Raw genomic sequence first — 22,861 nt, forward strand, 5'->3', positions numbered from 1 at the left:
CCAGGGTATTGGGGTTCCAGGAGATCCCTATGGGCTGCAGCATTTCTTTTGCCACCCATAGGGAGCTCTGACAATTCTTACACAGGCCTGCCACTGCAGCCTGAGTGAAATAACGTCCACGTTATTTCACAGCCATTTACCACTGCACTTAAGTAACTTATAAGTCACCTATATGTCTAACCTTCACCTGGTGAAGGTTAGGTGCAAAGTTACTTAGTGTGTGGGCACCCTGGCACTAGCCAAGGTGCCCCCACATCGTTCAGGGCAAATTCCCCGGACTTTGTGAGTGCGGGGACACCATTACACGCATGCATTGTACATAGGTCACTACCTATGTACAGCGTCACAATGGTAACTCCGAACATGGCCATGTAACATGTCTAAGATCATGTAATTGTCACCCCAATGCCATTCTGGCATTGGGGGACAATTCCATGATCTTCCGGGTCTCTAGCACAGAACCTGGGTACTGCCAAACTGCCTTTCCGGGGTCTCCACTGCAGCTGCTGCTGCTGCCAACCCCTCAGACAGGTTTCTGCTCTCCTGGGGTCCAGGCAGCCCTGGCCTGGGAAGGCAGAACAAAGGACTTCCTCTGAGAGAGGGTGTAACACCCTCTCCCTTTGGAAATAGGTGTGAAGGCTGGGGAGGAGTAGCCTCCCCCAGCCTCTGGAAATGCTTTGATGGGCACAAATGGTGCCCATCTCTGCATAAGCCAGTCTACACCGGTTCAGGGATCCCCCAGTCCTGCTTTGGCGGGAAACTGGACAAAGGAAAGGGGAGTGACCACTCCCCTGACCTGCACCTCCAAGGGGAGGTGCCCAGAGCTCCTCCAGTGTGTCCCAGACCTCTGCCATCTTGGAAACAGAGGTGTTTGTGGCACACTGGACTGCTCTGAGTGGCCAGTGCCAGCAGGTGACATCAGAGACTCCTTCTGATAGTCTCTTACCTCTCTTGGTAGCCAATCCTCCTTCCTAGGTAGCCAAACCTCCTTTTCTGGCTATTTAGGGTCTCTGCTTTGGGGATCTCGCCAGATAACAAATGCAAGAGCTCATCAGAGTTCCTCTGCATCTCCCTCCTCACCTTCTGCCAGAGGATTGACCGCTGACTGCTCAGGACGCCTGCAAAACCGCAACAAAGTAGCAAGACGACTACTAGCAACCTTGTATCGCTTCATCCTGCCGGCTTTCTCGACTGTTTCCAGGTGGTGCATGCTCTGGGGGTAGCCTGCCTCCTCTCTGCACCAGGAGTTCTGAAGAAATCTCCCGTGGGTCGACGGACTCTTCCCCCTGCAACCGCAGGCACCAAAAGACTGCATCACTGATCCTCTGGGTCCCCTCTCAGCCCGACGAGCGTGGTCCCTGGAACTCAGCAACTCTGTCCAAGTGACTCCCACAGTCCAGTGACTCTTCAGTCCAAGTTTAGTGGAGGTATGTCCTTGCCTCCCCATGCTAGACTGCATTGCTGGGTACCGCGTGATTTGCAGCTGCTCCGGCTCCTGTGCACTCTTCCAGGATTTGCTTTGTGCACAGCCAAGCCTGGGTCCTGGACACTCTAACCTGCAGTGCACAACCTTCTGAGTTGTCCTCCGGCGTCGTGGGACTCCCTTTTGTGACTTTGCGTGGACTCCGGCTCACTCTTCTTTCAAGTGCCTGTTCAGGTACTTCTGAGGGTGCTGCCTGCTTCTGTGAGGGCTCCCTGACTTTCTGGGCGCCCCCTCTGTCTCCTCCTTCATGTGGCGACATCCTGGTCCCTCCTGGGCCACAGCAGCACCCAAAAACCTCTACCGCAACCCTTGCAGCTAGCAAGGCTTGTTTGTTCTCTTTCTGCGTGGGAACACCTCTGCAAGCTTCATCGCGACGTGGGACATCCATCCTCCAATGGAAAAGTTCCTAGCTCTCTTCTTTCTTGCAGAACTCCAAGCTTCTTCCAACAGGTGGCAGCTTCCTTGCACCCTCAGCTGGCATTTCCTGGGCTCCTGCCCACTCTCGACACTGTCGCGACTATTGGACTTGGTCCCCTTGTCTTACAGGTACTCAGGTCCAGAAATCCACTGTTGTTGCATTGCTGGTGTTTGTTCTTCCTGCAGAATCCCCCTATCACGACTTCCGTGCTCTCTGGGGGTAGTAGGTGCACTTTACACCTACCTTTCAGGGTCTTGGGGTGGGCTATTTTTCTAACCCTCACTGTTTTCTTACAGTCCCGGCGACCCTCTATAAGCTTACATAGGTTTGGGGTCCATTCGTGGTTCGCATTCCACTTTTGGAGTATATGGTTTGTGTTGCCCCTATACCTATGTGCTCCTATTGCAATCTACTGTAATTTTACACTGCTTGCATTACTTTTCATGCTATTACCTGCATAATTTTGGTTTGTGTACATATATCTTGTGTATGTAACTTATCCTCATACTGAGTGTTAGAAATGGGGTCTTTGGTTGACAGTCAGGTTACCCCCTGTTCAAGCAAGGACCCTCACTCTAGTCAGGGTAAAAGAGAATCACCCTCAGCTAACCCCTGCTTACCCCCTTGGTAGCTTGGCAGAGCAGTAGGCTTAACTTCAGAGTGCTAGGTGTAAAGTTGTAAAGTATTTGTACCAACACACACAGTAACTCAATGAAAACACTATAAAATGACACAACACCAGTTTAGAAAAATAGGAAATATTTATCTAAACAAAACAAGACCAAAACGACAAAAATCCAACATACACAAGTCAAGTTATGAACTTTTAGAGATTAAACTAAAAAATAGCGCTTAGAAACAAAAATGCTTCGATGAGATGTTAACACAGCGTTGTGACGGAGTCGTTCCCAACGAGCCGACACCAGCGGCGCCGGACACGGAGTCGTGTAGACCCCCAAGTACAGTACCTTTGGTGAAGAGTGAAAACAAGCCGATGCGCAAAGTTGGGAATCGCGGCGTCTGCGCAAAATGTTGAATCCGTGCACTTCGAGTGGCGTTGGTCACGACGTGGTGCGGCGACTTCCACGGAGTCGCGGACTTCAGCGGAGCTGCTGCGGCGTCGGGCCTGCGAAGAGCGTCGCGTTCCAGCGAAGGTCACGGCGTCGGGTGCAGGCGGCGTTACCGAATTCAGCAGCGGCATCTGTCCGGAGTCGTCTGAAGTCGATTTCCTTGGATTTCCACCAGCATTTCTTTCAAGGGCCCAGGGACTGGATAGGGCACCACTTGTCAGAGCAGGAGTCTCTCCAGAGACTCCAGGTGCTGGCAGAGAGAAGTCTTTGCTGTCCCTGAGACTTCGAACAACAGGAGGCAAGCTCCAACTCAAGCCCTTGGAGATTTCTTCACAAGATGGAAGGCACACAAAGTCCAGTCTTTGCCCTCTTACTCTGGCAGAAGCAGCACTGCAGGAAAGCTCCACAAAGCACAGTCACAGGCAAGGCAGCACTCCTTCCTCAGCTATCAGCTCTTCTCCAGGCAGAGGTTCCTCTTGGTTCCAGAAGTGTTTCTAAAGTCTGAAGATTTGGGTGCCCTTCTTATACCCATTTTAGTCTTTGAAGTCACCTTTCTTCAAAGGTGACTCACACCTACTTGTGAAATCCTGCCTTGCCCAGGCAAGGAATCAGACACACACCAGGGGGTTGGAGTCGGCATTGTCAGAGGCAGGCACAGTCCTTTCAGAGGAGAGTGACCACTCCACCCCTCCCTCCTAGCAGAGATGGCTAATCAGGAAATGCAGGTTACACCCCAGCTCCCTTTGTGTCACTGTCTAGTGTGAGGTGAAAAACAACCCAACTGTCAAACTGACCCAGACAGGGAATCCACAAACAAGGCAGAGTCACAGAATGGTTTAAGCAAGAAAATGCTCACTTTCTAAAAGTGGCATTTTCAAACGCACAATCTCAAAATCAACTTTACTAAAAGATGTATTTTTAAATTGTGAGTTCAGGGACCCCAAACTCCACATGTCCAACTACTCTCTAGGGGAATCTACGCTTTAATCATATTTAAAGGTAGCCCCATATTATCCTATGAGAGAGACAGGCCTTGCAACAGTGAAAAACGAAGTTGGCAGTATTTCACTGTCAGGACATATAAACCACATTACTATATGTCCTACCTTATCCATACATTGCACCCTGCCCTACGGGCTACCTAGGGCCTACCTTAGGGGTGCCTTACATGTAAGAAAAGGGAAGGTTTAGGCCTGGCAAGTGGGTACACTTGCCAAGTCGACTTTACAGTGTAAAAATACACACACAGACACTGCAGTGGCAGGTCTGAGACATGATTACAGAGCTACTTATGTGGGTGGCACAACCAGTGCTGCAGGCCCACTAGTAGCATTTGATTTACAGGCCCTGGCACCTCTAGTGCACCTTACTAGGGACTTACTAGTAAATCAAATATGCCAATCATGGATAAACCAATTACATACAATTTACACGGAGAGCATATGCACTTTAGCACTGGTTAGCAGTGGTAAAGTGCTCAGAGTTGAAAAGCCAACAGCAACAGGTCAGAAAAAAAATAGGAGGCAGGAGGCAAAAAGACTGGGGATGACCCTGCATAAGCAAAAGTCCAACACTGAGGGTACTCACTAATTTACTTTTGGCATATTGTCATAAAAATAAAGTGCCTTTATTTTTAGTAACTGTGTGCATTGTGTTTTCTTATGATATTGTGCATATGACACCAGTGGTATAGTAGGAGCTTTACATGTCTCCTAGTTCAGCCTAAGCTACTTTGCCATAGCTACCTTCTATCAGCCTAAGCTGCTAGAAACACCTCTTCTACACTAATAAGGGATAACTGGACCTGGCACAAGGTGTAAGTACCTCTGGTACCCACTACAAGCCAGGCCAGCCTCCTACAGGTCCCTGTCTGGACGTAGCAGTTCCGTCCTGGGCACCCGAGCGGTGCTTCCCAGGATGTAACTGTTATGTCCACAGCACCTGAGGGGTTAATTTCTTAAGGAAATCCTTAATGTTTTATAGCTTGCTTGATTCTATCAAGATGCTTTAGGTATCCCACACATTAGTCGTGAATACAGAATGTCAGCGCTCTAGTTGTTCATTGGACCACTGTGGGAACTGATGTTGATTACTAAGGAGTTAAAGTACACACTGCTGCTTGTGTTGGTAATACATGATTCACTTTGCAGGTCAGAATGTTTTAATAACAAGGATAAGGTAGATATTTGAGAACTCACAAAAAAGGTGACCTCATTTTAGTTTTCTAGAGCACTAATCATAATTTCTCTGACAAAAAGAACAACCTCATGTTGTTCATTTCTAAATGAAATGTTTTAGGTTTTACAGTTTTGAATTCATCAAGATGGCTTCAGGTGTGGCACACTTTTGGCATAATTACAGAACGTTATCGCTCTATTCATTATTACTAGGCTGTCATGCTTTAGGTTAAAACCTACAGCAGCTGCTAAAACCCCACTAAAGGGAAACAGATCTCATCAGTGTAAACACATTGTTATGAATGAAGATTCTGTATTGGCTGTTTAACAATTTATGTTATGGAAAAGTTCATTAAGACTTATCTGTTGTTTTAGTTAAGTTAATTTCCTTAATACAACTTTTTATACAAAATTAATCGTCAAATTCCTGCTCAGGGATTGCCTTCAGAGCAGTAGTCCCATTGGAATCAAAATTAATTGCAGCACTGAACTAGTGCACAGGTTTGAGCACCAAATTGAAGTTCTGTTTGGAACTGTGGCCTAGTCTTTGTTGCTGCAGTTACGCATTACTTTAAAAGAACATGAACACTATGCTTCCCAAGCTATCCAGTTATCCAGGGTGTTTGCTTCAGTGCAAGCTGCTCTGATAATATTCTGTGTCAACACATTAAGGGTGAATGATTTCATAAACTCAAAGAGTTTGCAATGGTCAAGTGAGAAGATTTCAAAAATAGTTTTTACTTTGGATCTACAAGCTTTCATTTTGCTTAATTGGAAGAGTTTGCAATGATTTTTGGATTTTGGGATATTCTGCTTGAAGAGTCTGAGTTTGATGATGTCCAACAGTGTTATTTAGGAGCTTGTAATGTAAAGATGCCTTTGAAAGCTTTCCTTTCTTTTTGGATGGAAGCCTGAATTCAGTAACATATCATTTGCTTTAGAATTCGTTTAAATACATGGCATTAAGTTTCAGATGTCTTAAAATGCAAGGCTACAATATAATCTGGAATAATTTCGTTTTTTTAAAAGATCTTTTTATTGAATTTTACCTGTGGCCAACAGTAAGCAGAAAAAGAAAAAGAAAGAACACATAACAAATATTCACTCAGTGCACATCCCACTTGAAGCCCGATGAGACAGTATCATGACCATGACCTTTCCCAGCCGATCACCCCAATAGAAATGATGAGAGACAGACAATAATAAGTATGTAATTAACTCACATCCTGTTGATATTGTTGTCACTATCCTCATACCGTTGCATGTGTGTTAGTGCAGCCAAGGGTTTCATATAAAATAAATATGTCCCCTTAAGTATCTGGGACTTATAGTGGATCATCAGATTACTTTTAAACCTCATCTTGTTGCTGCTCAAGCAAAAGGGCAGTAATTTATCTATGGGTTTAAGCTACTAAAGCAAAAAATGAGTTGTCCTTCAATTAGCCATCTACTCTCGGTAATGTTGGCTCCTTTAATGTCGACAGTTACCCACTGGGCAGAAATCATGCAGGGCAAAGAAATTTCCTCCTTTAACCAAGTTAAAACAAAGGCTTACAAAACAGTGTCCAGATCCCTAATTCTGCTTCACCAGCACAGGTACGTTTAAAATTTGGGTTAAGAAAACCAAGCATGCCAGCACAAGTGTGCTTTTATCAAACTATGCTGGAGACTTCGAGCCAGAAGTCGGCTCTATCAGCAACCTACGGTGGACAGAAATTGAGGAGCGTAGTAACCTAAAAGGTTGATGAGGTCATCATTTAAATCAGGCAAGTAAGGAACTAAGGACCATATGTACGAACATATTTTCCCATTGACACAGAATGGGAAAAACCCTTTGCTACATCTGGCCCTAAGCCTGCAAGACACATGGGCCATGAGTTTTGGGAAATTGCATTTAACCGCATAGCAAATGTCGCCACTTGGTCCTTATCGTTTTTAACAGCTGAAAACACGCTTGCATTAAGACAGCATGCTTGGACAGTAATATTGTCATATAAATCTTTACGAGCCCAGGAATATCTGTCAATGCATTTTTCACAAACTCTGACACACCAGTTCATGCTATTTCGCTTCGGTATGTTGGAGACTAAAGACACTGTTCCTTCCTGGAAATTTCAGCTGCAGTCTCAATCTTGTCGTCTTTGTGGGTACACGCAACAGACACTAGAACATGTTTTTAGTGTGTCTGGCCAGCAGCACAAAGGAAAATGAAACATATTTATAAGAAACTGATGCATGACTAAGTGGCACCTCAATTCCTCTAGCTTGTAGGGGTTCAAGGTTTTAATGCCTGCTTTTAAAGAAATGTCTGAAATGATTGAGTAGGGTCAGGTTTAATCCAAGAGCCCCTTTGGGTGCAATTGTGCTAGTGGGTAGTTATTAACAGACATTTTGAAAAGTGGGCCAAGGTGATTTTAAGGTAACAGACTTTGTAAGGTCTTATTAGCCCCTCGAAGTAGGGTTTACAAGAGAACCTCATGTTTTGAATTCTTTCACATCCAAGCAGTTCCCCAATAGTACTTACGTGGATTAGCTTTTAAACGATGCTTAATGTTTTATATCGCACTGGCACTTTAAATGGGCTAATTGATTTAGCACAGTCTCAAGGCTCAGCCTCTAGTGGGGAAAGGATTCAGCAGGCGTGTAACATAGCCTATTTAAGGCATCCTGTTGTGTATATAAGCTCTGATGCCCTATAAACTGAACAGAGCGCTTTGTTTATAGGTTTTAGCATATACTTATTATTTACATTTTTATGAAAATGTGCTTAGCGTAATATTAATAGGATAGGATTGTTTTTATAATGCATTTTTATGTTAAATAACAAAGGATGTTTTGTGTGTTTATCTTGTCAGGACTTATGCAAACTGATTTTATAATTGCCACTAGTTTTAATTAATTATGCTAGTGATCTTGACGTTGACTTCCCTTAGGCAACAAAGATCCATTGTGGACCTCCATTACCTCAATGTGCCACAGCTGTGTGATGAATACACAAGGGTAGTGCTCTAGTTGGGCATTAGAACACTGTAGGAAGCTGCAGTAGATCAATGAGGAAGCAACTCACAGGCTGATGCAGTTGTGTCAGCGACTTCCTGGCCACCTTGTTTCCCGAGAACTGTGATACTATGTGGGGTACAGTGGTTCCTAGAGCTCAGAAGATGGTATACAAAGCCTACAGATGCTGGCCGGGGGAGTCTCTCATCTGGGTCTGTTTCCTCTTGTGCTCCTTGGTTCCTGGTCGCTGCTCCTTCTCTCTTCAATTTCAAAATGGCAATCACCTGCCTGAGGGTTTGCAGCTGCCTTTTAATGTAACTCTGCAGCTAGTGTACTTCAGGTTTTTGTTCTCTTTTGTTCCCTTTCCATCATAGCTGTTCCTCTCTTAGTTTCTTCCTGACTTACACAATCCATTCTGTTATGTGGTGTTTGATGTCATTTCCTTTTGCTGTTCTTTTACTATTTAAATTTCTCAGCCTGGTTAGAGGATGTTTGGCAACAAAGCTGTGGTCCTCGCTCCTTGCACTTGCAGGTCCTGACCCTTCACCCTTAGTACTTCCTGGCTCCTGGTTTTCTCCAAACCTGTGAAGACTTCATCAACATAGAGGTTTTTTTACGCTTTCGGCTGAGAAGGTGTCAGCTTCCTGTGGGCACTTGATACCACATATTTCAATGTGTGGTGTCATTGTGGCTTTTGGAATCAGTCTCCCTTACCTCTGACAACAGAAGACCTGGATCTGGATTACAGGAAAGCATTCTGCCCTGAGCAGCTGCTGTACATTTTTTACTTGAATATCAGACTTTGGTCTCACATAGCTGGGGAAGAGAGTGAGAACATTTTGCAAACGTTCTTTCCTTGTAGCTTCTGGGGTACCTTCCAGAACTGCTTTGAGAGAATGCAGTATTCAACAAATCCAAGCAGAGGGTCAGCATTTTTCAAAGAGCACAATCACCTTAGAAAACACCACAATGCCTAAAATTAGTATGGTACCAAGAACAAATGATTTATATTGTGACTAAAACCACTCTTCAGATGGGCTCCTTTTTGGTACCCTCAAACCCTGACATTAATAAACTGCAGTGGCAACTATGTCTCTGAATCCTGTAATGGCTACTACAACATGTTGTGCATGATGTGGCAGGCTTATATTGTTTAATTCATTTTCAGGATGCAGGGGCCATGTCCTTCAGTCCTGTAATGGCTGCCACAACATATTGTTCAAATTGTGGCCAGGCAATCAGGACTGACTATTCCTCTTTCAAGTGCCCAATCAGAGCATATCTGGACATCTACAGTCTAAATATATCTAAATTCTTAGCCCCTTCATGAACTCACAAAGCACCTCCCTAAAATGACTGAACGTATTTACATCAAATAATGAAAAGTATGCCTTTCGAGTAAAGTTCTAACTTTCTGCTAAATTTGGCGTAACTCTGTATTGTTTCGAAATATTGGAAATCAGCATTTTGGTAACCAACCTCCCCCCACTTTATTCTTGGCCCCCGCTTGACGAATCTGTACTAAACATTCCAGGGTGGAGGTGAGGTTGATTAACTTTTTCTGGAGGGTTTTGTGATGATTTTTCAAACTGTGCCAACGCCCTTGCCCCCTCCAGCCTGCCCTCCATTCTCCATAAGCTGCCCTGCCCGTCTGTCCCCTGTGCTCAGCTTGTTGCCCCAGCCCCCCGTTTGCCAGTTTTCTGCCACTTCCCTTTCTTCTGCCGCACTCCCAAATGCCCTGTTCTTCTTGGTCAGCTTGCTGCCTTTGACCCCCTCCAGTCTGTGCTTCTTGCTCCGTTGCTGCCCTTGCCCCTCAGTGATGAGTTCCCTGTGCTCTCCTGTCTGCCATCCATTCTCTCTGTGCTGGCCCAGCCCTCTCCCATCTGCCCTTCATGCTCAGATTACTGCCCTTGCTCCTCTGTGGTCATCTTGCTGTCTATACCCTGTCTCCTCTTGCATGCCCTATGTTCTCCATGTGCTGCCCCTGCCTGCCTTCCTACATGCCCCCCCAGGCTCAGCTCCTTGCACCTTTCCATCTGTTGTTAGCTTGCAGCTCCTTCTCCTGTGTCTGTCTCCCTCCTGTCTGCCCTCTGTTCTCAGTTTGCTGACACTGCTACACTCGCACCTGCCCTCTGTGCTCAGCTTTCTCCCCCTGCCACTCTGTGGTCAGCTTGCTGACACTTTGTTAATGGGCTGTACTTGCCACTCCCACTCACCTGCCCTCCATTGATAGTTTTCTGCCCTTGCCCCTCTGTGGTCAGCTTGCTGCCCTTGCCCCATCTGCCTGCCATACATTGTTCATTGACTGTACTTGCCTCTCCCACTCACCTGCCCTCCATAGCCAGCTTGCCATCCCTGCCCCTCCATGCCTTCAGTGATTTATTGTGCTGCCCTGGCCCTTTCTGCCTGCTGACTGTAGTCAACTGCTGCCTTTGCTTATCCCTCTTGCTCTGTGTTGTCTGTTATGTTACCTTGCCCCTCCCTTCTGCCCTCTGTGGTCCGCTGGCTGCCCCTGCCCTTCCCCCCTACCCTCTGTAGTCAACTTGCTGTACCTGCTCCTCCCACCCTTCATTGTCTGTTACGTATAATACATAGGACCTTACCTTTATTCCCAATACCAGAAACAGGGTACAAAATGTAGACAAACAGTATGGTTCTGTGGGACTCTTTTTGTTATGCAATCAGTATAACCCTCTCTCTCTATACAAAAAACACTTTACTCCATTTATTCCCCAAAATAGGCATAGTTCAACATACACACAAAATCTAATTAAGTGCAGCCGGCACAGTGCTCAAAAGTGCAGTGGTGTGCAACATTTACAATGATACATATGTACAAGCGGAATGTCTTAGGAATGTAATAACCACAAAACAGTCAGCAGTATATTCAGTGGTTCCTGTTTTCAATTAAATTGAATGTCAGATAATCCCTTCTAATGTTTGACGTTGACGTTTCAGACCTCTAAGAAATTTACAAGGGTCTCCTCAGGACAAAAATGCGCCATCTGGCCCAAAACCTATCAGGGCAAAAATATTGAGAGTGGCCAATTTATTATATGCATCAGACATATCTGTTTCAATGAAATTGCACTTAATAAACAAAACCCCTACCTCCAAGCAGCATGCATTGCTCATATGCTGTAGTATTTAGAACCACACTGCAATAAATAAATAAAACAAATTCAGGATACAGACTTTTAAATACTACCGCCAACATCCCTTATCTACCATACATCTCCAAGTGGCTAAAGTCAGGACATGACAATGTCACTGACAAACTATTGTATTTCATTGTGATGGTTCAAATGTTATGGGAACTGATAACCCCTTATCAATTGCTTAATGATTCAGGTCTACATCTAATATAAATGGATTAGAACCCCAAAAAAGAATTCAAACATTGATGAAGAACCAACTGAAAACAGCCTCCACTACGTCTGGCCTGTTTGCTGCATACTTGAGTTAACTACAGTGTAATTACAAGAGAGCCTCCCCTTGTGGCCACCCTTTTACCTTCAAAATCTACCGGCATGTGTTTTGTGTCACAATCAAATCAAGTTGTGTAGGTGCAACGTGGAAGGTTTAATGTCTCTGCATGCACACGTGTCAAAGGCAAACAGTACACACCGGGAGAGGGTTGCTCTTATTTCCTGCGGTCTTTGAACACTAGACAGCTGACCGTGGTGGCCATCTTGGGTGCATAAAGCTACCCAGACATAATGTATATCCCTGATCTGCTGTCAAATTCCTTGCATGTTGATGTGCAACCACTATGGAGCCCAATATCCACTTGCATTGATGATGAACCTCCATTTGTCTATACCATGAGTCGCACTTCAGTAGAGGCCTGAGTGATTCATGTATTAAACCTTCAACCGAACATTGGCATGGCATGGCAAGGTAAAAACCCATAACTTGACCCCTGTGCAGATGCAAAAACAGTTGAGACGCTAACATGTCCAAAATAGTCAGGCAAAATTACAGAACACTTGAAGTTATAGAAGAGTAAATGATTCCATGTCATAAACCAAAACCTTTTGCACATCCAGTGTGCAATAACATAGGTCATGTGAAATTACCTGTGTGCTAGTTCTTAAGTTGTTTGTAATACTTTGTGTTTGACTAGTTATCTTTTGATTAAGTTTTGATTAGATGTATAGCATATATGAAACTTTATTTTCCACATTTGCTGTCTTCTGCGATTATCACCAGGATTAAATGATACTCAAGCTCTATATATGTACAACTATATACCTGGGTTTTGGGCTGAGGACAGTATTGGAAATAAGAACTTAATAAAAATATAATTTGTCCCAACATCTTGAAATCCATATTCTGAAGTATGCATGTCCCTACACAGCTTACACAACCTGAGCACTGAGTCACATGCATCCAGAACACTGTGACACAGGAGATTGGCAACATGAAAACTGTGTCCTGAATTATTGGTTCTCAGAGAAATCTTAACAGCTGAGAGCGGAGCAATGTATGCTGCCTCACATAAAGTATGCTGCTCCAGACTCCTAGTCAACAATGTCTTGCAGGACTGGTATCCTGTTTTTCTTTGACGCAATATCTAGTACAACAAGATGATTGACCTTCATAAGTATCAGTAAAAAAACACATTGAATAACAGAATATTGCCATCCTATACTTATAAAACAAAAACACAAATATCGACTGCAACAATATCACCGTTACAAATCTCTAAAGTACCTCAATATCGACATCAAAAATAAAGAAACACAAAATAGTGTTGTAAAGTTAAAACTATACAGCACTACCAAAATATTAAAAATAACAATATTGACTACAAAAATATTCTCATTAATACATAACATTTTTACCCTTGTTTTACCTTTGTGTAACATAATTGTTTTTAAACAGTAATAACTAAATACCAATTTATAATATTAACAATAAAACATATTAAATTATTTAAAATATAAACACAATATATGCAGTTTACAAATATTCTTATAATAACATCGAGTTACAACTACACAACATATACATAATTACAACCACATTTATTGTTAAAAAAAACACATTCAATAAAATCAACTTAATTGAATATGATTTTTTAAAAATAAATACATTGTTGTAGTAAAATATATTTAGGTATGTTCATTTAAATGAATGTTATTGTTTAACATAACTTGCATTGTATTTTTTATTTGTTGGTTATATATAAGCACAGAAAATATGCATTCGAAATGTACAAAATAATATGTTAATACTAGTTATGGGAAGGATGTAATAATTAACATTAGAGAAAATATTCACCCACCAAACGTGACAGAAATAGAAGTGAGAATTTTTTTTCAAGACCTTCGAGATAAAGTATTAGTTCCAACGAACCTTCAGAAACAATTTGAAAAAATATCTTATCAAAAGTTCTGACTAAACCACAGCTACCAGATATCCCAAATCTAAAAAAACTGATAGCCTGCACCAGAAAGGCCACAACAGAAACACCTACTGCTCCTAAAAGGTGGCGCCTAATTTAACTACTACACGCAGTAAAGAAGCTCTTCTTGTGTATGATAACACAAACATTGACAGTAGTATACAATTTTATTCCACAGAAAATAACCTACTAAGACTAGTTCAAAGCCAGATGTGGATGATGGATGGCACAATTAAATAGTGCCAGCAACCCTTCAGACAAATATATAACATATCTGGAGAATATCACAACACAAACATACTTTTACTGTACTCACTGCTTCCTAACAAGCAAAGTGCTACTTACTGTGAATTACTAACCAAAAACAACTATGACCCTCGTAAGATTAGCATTGGTTGTGAACAAACAAAAATAAGCACAATGTTAATCTACCAACATACACCCACAAAAGAGATATCACCACCATTTCAACCAGAGTATTTGGAAACCCTTAATGGACCACAGAATCCCTATACTTCTAAAGACACAAAGACAACCTAAGGGCCAGATTTAGAACTCAATTACAAACCAAGGTCCAACAAGTCAAATGACCTGGGTAAATAATGATTCATACAACAGAAGATCCCCGAAATCAAACAACAACTTATACATAAACAATGTTAAACAGACTAGAACGACAATATAGGAAAACAGCCAGAGAGAGACATAAAAAAGAAAAAACAAAGACATGCCAAATCATAAATACATTTTGATTGCATTCAACATGAACAATCTATAAACAATGTACAAAGGTTGCTCCTAGAAGAAAGAACCAAGTGCTGGAAAAGGTGAATGTGAAAAGGGAAAAAGATATAGGCCCTCATTACAACCTTGGCGGTAAATGGCGCCTACAGCCGTGTTGACGGGCGCCAACATACCGTGACCACGGCGGTAATCTGCAACGGGTATTATGACCCACACAGAGAATACTGCCACAATACAGACACCCACACAAGTCCGCCACACCAAAGGTCAGTGATAAACTGGCGGTACCAAAACCCACACCGTCACACCAACAGGAACACGCCCACAGTATCACGACCCACAAATCAATGCGGCGGTCTTTCAACCGCAATAAACCATTGGCGGTACACACCGCCGCCCTCAAAATACACACACACTTACAAGCTTACACCACATTGGACAATTCAAACTACACACACATACACACACCACACCCACACACTCACAACACTATAAACCACACATCCACATCACCCACAACCCCTTACAACCAAAAAATTAGAACAAGCACAGAGAGACAAACAAAGAGCACACATACACTCAGAGGCACAGAACACCATCACTCATACACCATCCACACACATCACATAATACATCACATCATCCCACACATCACCTCACACATATCACTCACACCACAACATGGCACCTCAAAGACACCCCAGGTTTTCTGAGGAGGAGCTAAGGGTCATGATATAGGAAATCATCCGGGTAGAGCCACAGCTATTCGGATCACAGGTGCAGCAGATGTCCATTGGAAGGAAGATGGAGCTATGGCGGAGAATCGTCGACAGGGTCAACGCCGTGGGACAGCATCCAAGAACCAGGGAACGACCTACCGGGGAAGGTGTGTTCCGTGGTATCAAGACACCAGATTATTGTACAGAGGACTGGTGGTGGACAACTAACAACATGGGAGGAGCAAGTCTTGGCAATAATGCATCCTGAGGGCCTCGCAGGAGTAGCAGGAGGACTGGTCTCTGGTAAGTCAAATCTTTACTACTGTATCCCCCCACCCTACCTGCATGCCATCACTAACTCCTACCCCTGCCCTCATCCCCATCACTCCAACACCTCACATATACCCCACTAGCACAACCCACACATCCCAATACCAAGCCCTGGATGCTACACCAATGCATGCCCCCATCACAGACCTGCATGCACACCCATCATCACAGCATGCCCAGTAGAGAGACTCACCCAGCCCACACAATCAGCAATCACACAAGTCCAAGGCGACAGGGAAAGCACAATTCTAGAAGGGAAACACACCCATTGCTCAAGATGGCACACACAGATACAATAACAATGCATTTGCATCCCAACAGGACCCCTACCCAACGTCACCGGACAGGAGGTGCCAGCTACATCCAGTCCTCCCACAGTGATGACAGCAGCTCTGCACACTTGGATCAGGATGACCAACCTGGCCCATCTGGGACCTCTGGACAGTCGGTTCCCCTGCCAAGTCCCAACCCACCACAGAGCCTCGCCCCTCAGGAAACACCAGCACAGCACCCAGAGGGCCCATGCCACTGTCCCTAGGACACGTCCATCAGCAGTGTGTCCACCACTACTGGGACCCCAGGCAACCCCACAAATACAGGACGATCAGGGACCTGGGGTCAGTGGCAGTGGACACACGGTTCATGGGACAGAGGCACAGGACAACAGGGAAACTGGGAGGACTGCTGTGCGACAGGGGGAGGACAGGCCCAGGGAACTGACCCTCCATGAGGCACTCTCCAACATCATGGGAGCATACCACCATTCCCAGGAGACCATGGGCACTGTACTGGCCAAGTTTCAGGAGACCCAGCGGCTACATGGGGATCATGGATGACCTCACCAAAATCTACACCATCCAGTCACCATAGCAGGGGTGCTGGCTGATATGGGCAAGACCATGAGGGAGTCAGTGGTTCAACAAAGGGCCACTGACACTAGCCAAACCGAGGAACAGCCGTCCACCTCTGCCGGTGCTAGTGGACAGGAGGCCCGCCACACGAACATCAGGCCACCAGCACCCCACCCCCTGCAGAAGGAGCACCACCCCACAAACGGTCCCTGCGATCCAGGAAGAAGAAAGAGAACATTGCCAAGACCCCTGACAGGAAATAGGACCCTCTTGATTATCACCCTTCTGTCCCACTCTGTTACCCCGTCCACCTTGAACTGACATTGCTCCACTTCCTATGCCCCCATGGACAATGCACCTCTGATGCCATGAAACTGGGCTCTACCATGGACCTTCTTCCACCATCACCCCAGCCCCTTGCACATACCCCTGTACTTATTAGCACCTAAATAAACACCCTTGAATCAAATACCAATCTGGAGTCAGTCTGATGATTCACAAATGTATTAATATAACATTAGCAAAGCATTGCAAGGTATATGTTCATTTACTCATAGAAATGTGTGACAGTTGTTGGGCAGCAGTACACATAGAAGAAGCCAGAATGGGGTACACAGATCTGAAAAAAGGAAATCCAAAGGGAACAGTCAGTGTCCATAGACAGAGGTTAAGAGGCTGCTATGTACAATGTCCTAAAGTAAACTGAAATGTCAAGAGGAGTTACAGTGTCTTACCTGTGTGTCACTGGAAGTACTGCAGGATTATGTTTGTTCTGTTGTCAACATCTTCTTCCTCTGCCTCCTCTTCCTCACTGTCCACAGGCTCCACCACTACCACAAGACCATCACCAGGCTCATCCTCCTGCAGAAAAGGCACCTGGCATCTCAATGCCAGGTTGTGCAACATACAGCATGCCACGATGATCTGGCACACCTTCTTGGGTGAGTAGTACAGGGAGCCACCTGTCAGATGGAGGCACCGGAATATGGCTTTCAGGAGGCCGAATGTCCTCTCAATAATCCGCCTAGTTCGCCCATGTGCCTCATTGTAATGTTCCTCTGCCCTTGTCATGGCATTCCTCACTGGGGTCAGTAGCCATGACAGGTTGGGGTAACCAGAGTCACCTGCAAATATCGAGGGACAATAGAGAGACACACACTAACCCTTAGGGACAACCCCATACCCAGACATCTACTCATACTGTGTGGGGACCTTGGGCTCACCTATTAGCCACACCCGGTGCCTCTGGAGTTGGCCCATCACATAAGGGATACTGCTATTGCGCAAGTTATAGGCGTCATGCACAGAGCCAGGATACTTGGCATACACATGGGAGATGTACTGGTCCGCCAAACACACCATTTACACATTCATGGAATGGTAGCTTTTTCTATTTCTGTACACCTGTTCATTTCTGAGAGGGGGGACATCAATGGCACCAATGATGTTGGGGATATGTCCCAGGGCATAGAAGTCAGCTTTCACTGTGGCCAAATCCTCCACCTGGGGGAACACGATGTAGCTGCGAATATGTTTCAACAGGGCAGACAACACCCTGCCCAACATGTTTGAGAACATTGGCTGAGACATCCCTGATGCCATGGCCACTGTAGTTTGGAAGGAGCCACCTGCCACGAAATGGAGCCCTGACAGGACCTGTACAAGAGGAGGGATACCTGTGGGCTGGCGGATAGCTGACATCAGGTCTGGCTCCAACTGGGCACATAGTTCTTGGATTGTGGCACAATCAAGTCTTTGTCATGTGATTATAATGTGTCTGTCCTCCATTGTCGACAGGTCCACAAAGGGTCTGTACACCGGAGGATGCCTCCATCTCATCATCTGCCTCAGTCAATGGCGATGTACGCCGGCAGTGACGGTACGCATCGCCACGGACTTCACCGCCATTTTCTACCCATCCACTCACTTGATACCTGACCATCAATACGAGAGGACATACACTACAAGTGCTCCTGTGACCTGAGTCTGGATGCGACAATGGCTAGAGTGTCTGGGGAAAGGGCCCCTGCCTTCACTGCGGAGGAGTTGGAGAAACTGGTGGATGGGGTCCTCCCCCAGTACACGCTACTCTACGGTCCTCCAGACAAACAGGTGAGTACACTGTGAGCATGATGCGTGGGCAATGCCTGTTTGGAGTGGTATGGATGTAAGCCACATGTTGGGGGGTGGCCTGAGTGCTGCATGTGAGGTGGTCAGTGTATGTGTGTCAGGGCATGGGTGGGAAATGGTGGGCAATGAGTATAACGGTCTGGACGGGTGAGCAATTACATTTTTTGCCTCTCTTTACCCTCTAGGTCAACGCACACCAGAAAAACGGTATTTGGCATGCCATCGCCAAAGAGGAGCAGACCCTGGGGGTCTATCACAGGCGGAGCACCCACTGCCACAAGAGATGGGAGGACCTGCACTGCTGAACCAAGAAGACGGCGGAGGCCCAGCTGGTGCTGGCCTCCCAACGTGGAAGGGGTGCCCGTCGCACCATGACCCCCCTGATGTTCCGCATCCTATTGGTGGCCTATCCAGATTTGGATGGGCGCTTGAGGGCATCACAGCAGCCACAAGGGGGTGAGTACAGTTTCAGAAAGCTGACTTTGCGCGCTTTAGGAACTAGCGGGGTGGGGGATGTGGGCTGTGGTTGGCCCTAGGCCAGGGCGATCATGCCAGGGTAGATCCCTTGTTTGCAGGTTCTGAAGCACCCCTACCCCAATGGCACAAGTGGGCAACTACTAGTGTGTAGGGTCCTGTGGGTGTCAGGTGTGCAGGTGCTGATGTTGGGCACTGTACCCCATGGGCTGGTGACTACCTTAGCGAGTGTTTGGGCAAGGCCTAGTGCATAGGGCAGCTCAGTGTGTGTTGTGTCCGCCAACTGTAGTGGTGTTGCTGGCATTGACAATGTGTGTCCTATGTCTTTCCTCCCCTTCTTGTTTTGTCACCCTGTCCTTGTGTGCATTAGCATCATCTGGCGGAGGAGCAGAGGCACCGGCGACAGAGAGAGCTGCATCCCACATGGCCCATGAGGGTGAATCCATGGAGGGTGAAAGCACCAGTGGGACGGAGGGCGAGGGGAGCTCCACGACGGGGACAGGAGGGGATACCAGTGACAGTGACTCCTCCTCTGATGGAAGCTCCCTGGTGGTGACACCTCTGGGCCCACCCCAACAACAGGTACAGCCACCACCCCCCCTACCAGCACCGCCCTCCCAGCAGCCCCTCAGCGTGTTTCCCGTGCCCACTCACCCAGGAGGGTGGGCATCTCCTTCACCCCAGGCACCTCAGGCCCTGCCCCAGTCAGCCCTGCTGCCCTCAGTGAGGAGGCTATTGACCTCCTGAGATCCCTCACTGTTGGGCAGTCAACCATTCTGAATGCCTGAATGCCATCCAGGGTGTCGAGAGGCATTTGCAACAAACAAATGCATACCTCGAGGGCATTCATTCTGGCGTGGTGGCCCAACAGAGAGCATTTCAGGCTCTGGCCTCAGCACTGATGCCAGCCATTGTCCCTGTGTCCAGCCTCCCCCCTCCAACTTCCACTACCCAGACCCCATCCTCTCTACCTCAGCCTATCCCATGCACACCTTCAGACCAGCATGCACACACATCAACACACAAACATGGCTCAGGAAAACATAAGCACCACACATCCTCACAGAGGCACTCACACAAGCACCATAACCATGCACACATACCAACATCCACTGCCTCCACTGTGTCCCCCTCCTCCTCGTCCTCCACCTCCCTCCCAGTATCGTCTCCACTCACACCTGCATGCACTACATCATCAGCCACTGCCTCCATCACCAGCACGCCCATCACAACACACCGCTCACGAGCAATCACCACCCCCACAACCATTCACACGTCCCCTGTGCCCCCTCCCAGTGTGTCTGTGAGCCCTCCTCCCAAAGTACACAAACGTAGGCACACACCCACTCAACAGCCATCCACCTCACAACAGCCTTCAGCCCATGCACCTTCACCTAAACTCAGCAGACGTACACCTCCTACAACCACTACCTCTTCCTCCACTCCCACACCCCCTCCATCTTCCCGTCCCAGTGTGTCAAAAAAACTTTTCCTAGCTATCATTAACCTCTTCCCACCACCTCCCCCCCTCCTTCCCCTACGGCCAGGATGTCTAGATCCCAGCCCAGCACCTCAGCCACCAAATCTGCGTCCGCTGTGGTCCCTGCAAGTCCGAGAGGATTGATGGGGGCATATATCAGAGCTGCCAGTGTGCCATCTACAGATGGGAAGGACCACCCAATTCTGCCACCTGAAAAGGTCAAGAAGGGGCCGGGATGCAGCAGGGGAAAGTCGCACCACCCACCCAGCAAAGCATCATCCAAACACAAAGAGGACAGTGCCAAGGTCCCAGCAGCGACTACCAAGGTAGGGAAGGGACACAAGAGCAAGGCCAAGTCACCTCAGGGCACGAAGCCTCCTAGTGAGGGGCTGGTGACAAGTATTTCCGCAGACATGTCAGCGACCTGTACCACGGTCACCACCGCCGCAATGACCGCCACCTGTACTGCCACCTGTACCGCCGCTGCCACAACGTCAGTCAGCAGCATCCTCCCCAGTGATCAGCTGTCCGAGGCTGCCGGAGACGGTCTGGTGTCTCCCTCCACCAATACAGACACCTGCACCACGGGCAGCACCAGCAGCATCCCCGCCGCAGCTACCGCCACCTGCACCGCCATCTGCACAGCCATGTGCCCAGCCGGTGCCACTACATTGGACGGCAGCAGCATCCCCAGTGGGCAGCCGTCCGAGGATGCAGGTGACGTCCTGGACCCTGGACACACCACATAAGGCACCACCACCAGTACTGGCACTACCAGCAGTTTGCAGCCTAAGTCGCCGCAGAATGGAGTGTGGCTCTGCCTCCATGGAGTATCATGCTACCTGTTCCCTGCACATCTTGTGCCTCAGACACCCAGGTGAGAGAATGTGAACTGCCACACCCCAGGTGGAGCAACACTGGGCACAATGCCCCCTCCAGAACCAGTGGAGAGATGCATCCACTCCCCCAATCCTTGGCAGGATGAAGCAGGGTGGGCACAATGCCCCCTCCAGAACCAGTGGAGAGATGCATCCACTCCCTTAATCCTTGGCAGGATGAAGCAGACTGGGCACAATGCCCCCTCCAGAACCAGAGGTGAGATGCATCCACTCCCCCAATCCTTGGCAGGATGAAGCATACTGGGCACAATGCCCCCTCCAGAGCCAGTGAAGAGATGCATCCACTCCCCCAATCCTTGGCAGGATGAAGCAGACTGGGCACAAGGCCCCCTCCAGAACGAGTGGAGAGATGCATCCACTCCCCCAATCCTTGGCAGGATGAAGCAGACAGGCACAAGGCCCCCTCCAGAACTAGTGGAAAAGTCATCCACTAGAGAGACTGTGGCCTTGCACTCCCCAGGACCAAGCAGTGGGCAAACCACCAACTAGTGAGATTGCGGCTTTGCACTCCCCAGGACCAAGCAGTGGGCAAACCACCCACTTGAGAGACTGCGGCTTTGTACTCCCCAGGACCAAGCAGTGGGCAAACCACCCATTTGAGAGACTTGAGAGACTGTGGTTTTGCACTCCCCAGGACCAGGCGGTGGGCAAACCATCCACTAGAGAGATTGTGGCTTTGCATTCCCCAGGACCAAGCAGTGGGCAAACCACCCACTTGAGAGACTTGAGAGACTGTGGCTTTGCACTCCCCAGGACCAAGCAGTGGGCAAACCACCCACTATAGAGACTGTGGCTTTGCACTTCCCCGGACCAAGCAGTGGGAAAACCACCCACTTGAGAGGCTTGAGAGACTGTGGCTTTGCACTCCCCAGGACCAAGCAGTGGACAAACCACCCACTTGAGAGACTGTGGCTTTGCACTCCCCAGGACATCGCTGTGGGCATGGAGCCCCCTCGAGGAGCAGTGGCATAGTACCATCTTCTGGCTGTGGTGTCCCCCTCCCCTTCCCCCTGAGGTGCCTGTGTTTTTTTGACCTGATGCCCCTGCAGTGTTCTCTCCGTTTTGAGGCAGGTGTCATGTGTGGGCTTCACCCATGATTTTTGGGACCACTGGTCCACGGACATTTACAAGGGACAGTGTACGGCCTTCTGTACAAAAATGTAAATATTTGTATATACTGATTATTTTAAATTCTATTGCTATATCTGAATGTTCCACTATATCACTGGTTAAACTAATTTCCTTTTTTCCTTGCGTTCTTCCAGGGGGTGACGGGGTGTATCTGTAATGTTGTTGGATGTGTTAGTGTGTATGGTGTTGTGGGTGAGGGGGGTGGGGGTGTTGTGTGCCGTGTGTGTCACTCTCTTTTACCTCCCCCCGTTCCCTGTGTGCTAGGTGCAGTACTCACTGTCGTCGTCGCTGCCGCATTCGTTCTATTTCCTGGTGTATGAGAAGCTACAGCAACATGGGTAACACCCGCAATTCGGGCTCCATTGCGCCCTGGTTCTTCGTGGAGTGTTGGAAGGTGAGTGGTTCCCCTTCGGTGTACTGTTTCCGCCATGCTTTTGATGTCGTTGGTACCTCCCCAGAAAAGCTGGCTGATTGGCCTCTCATGATAGGGTGGGTGGTACATTGTCTTCCGCCTTTCTGTTGGCAGTGACCGCCGCGGTGTTTGTTGC

The sequence above is a fragment of the Pleurodeles waltl genome, chromosome 1_2 (genome assembly GCF_031143425.1).
Source record: "Pleurodeles waltl isolate 20211129_DDA chromosome 1_2, aPleWal1.hap1.20221129, whole genome shotgun sequence".
Classification (NCBI taxonomy): Eukaryota; Metazoa; Chordata; class Amphibia; order Caudata; family Salamandridae; genus Pleurodeles; species Pleurodeles waltl.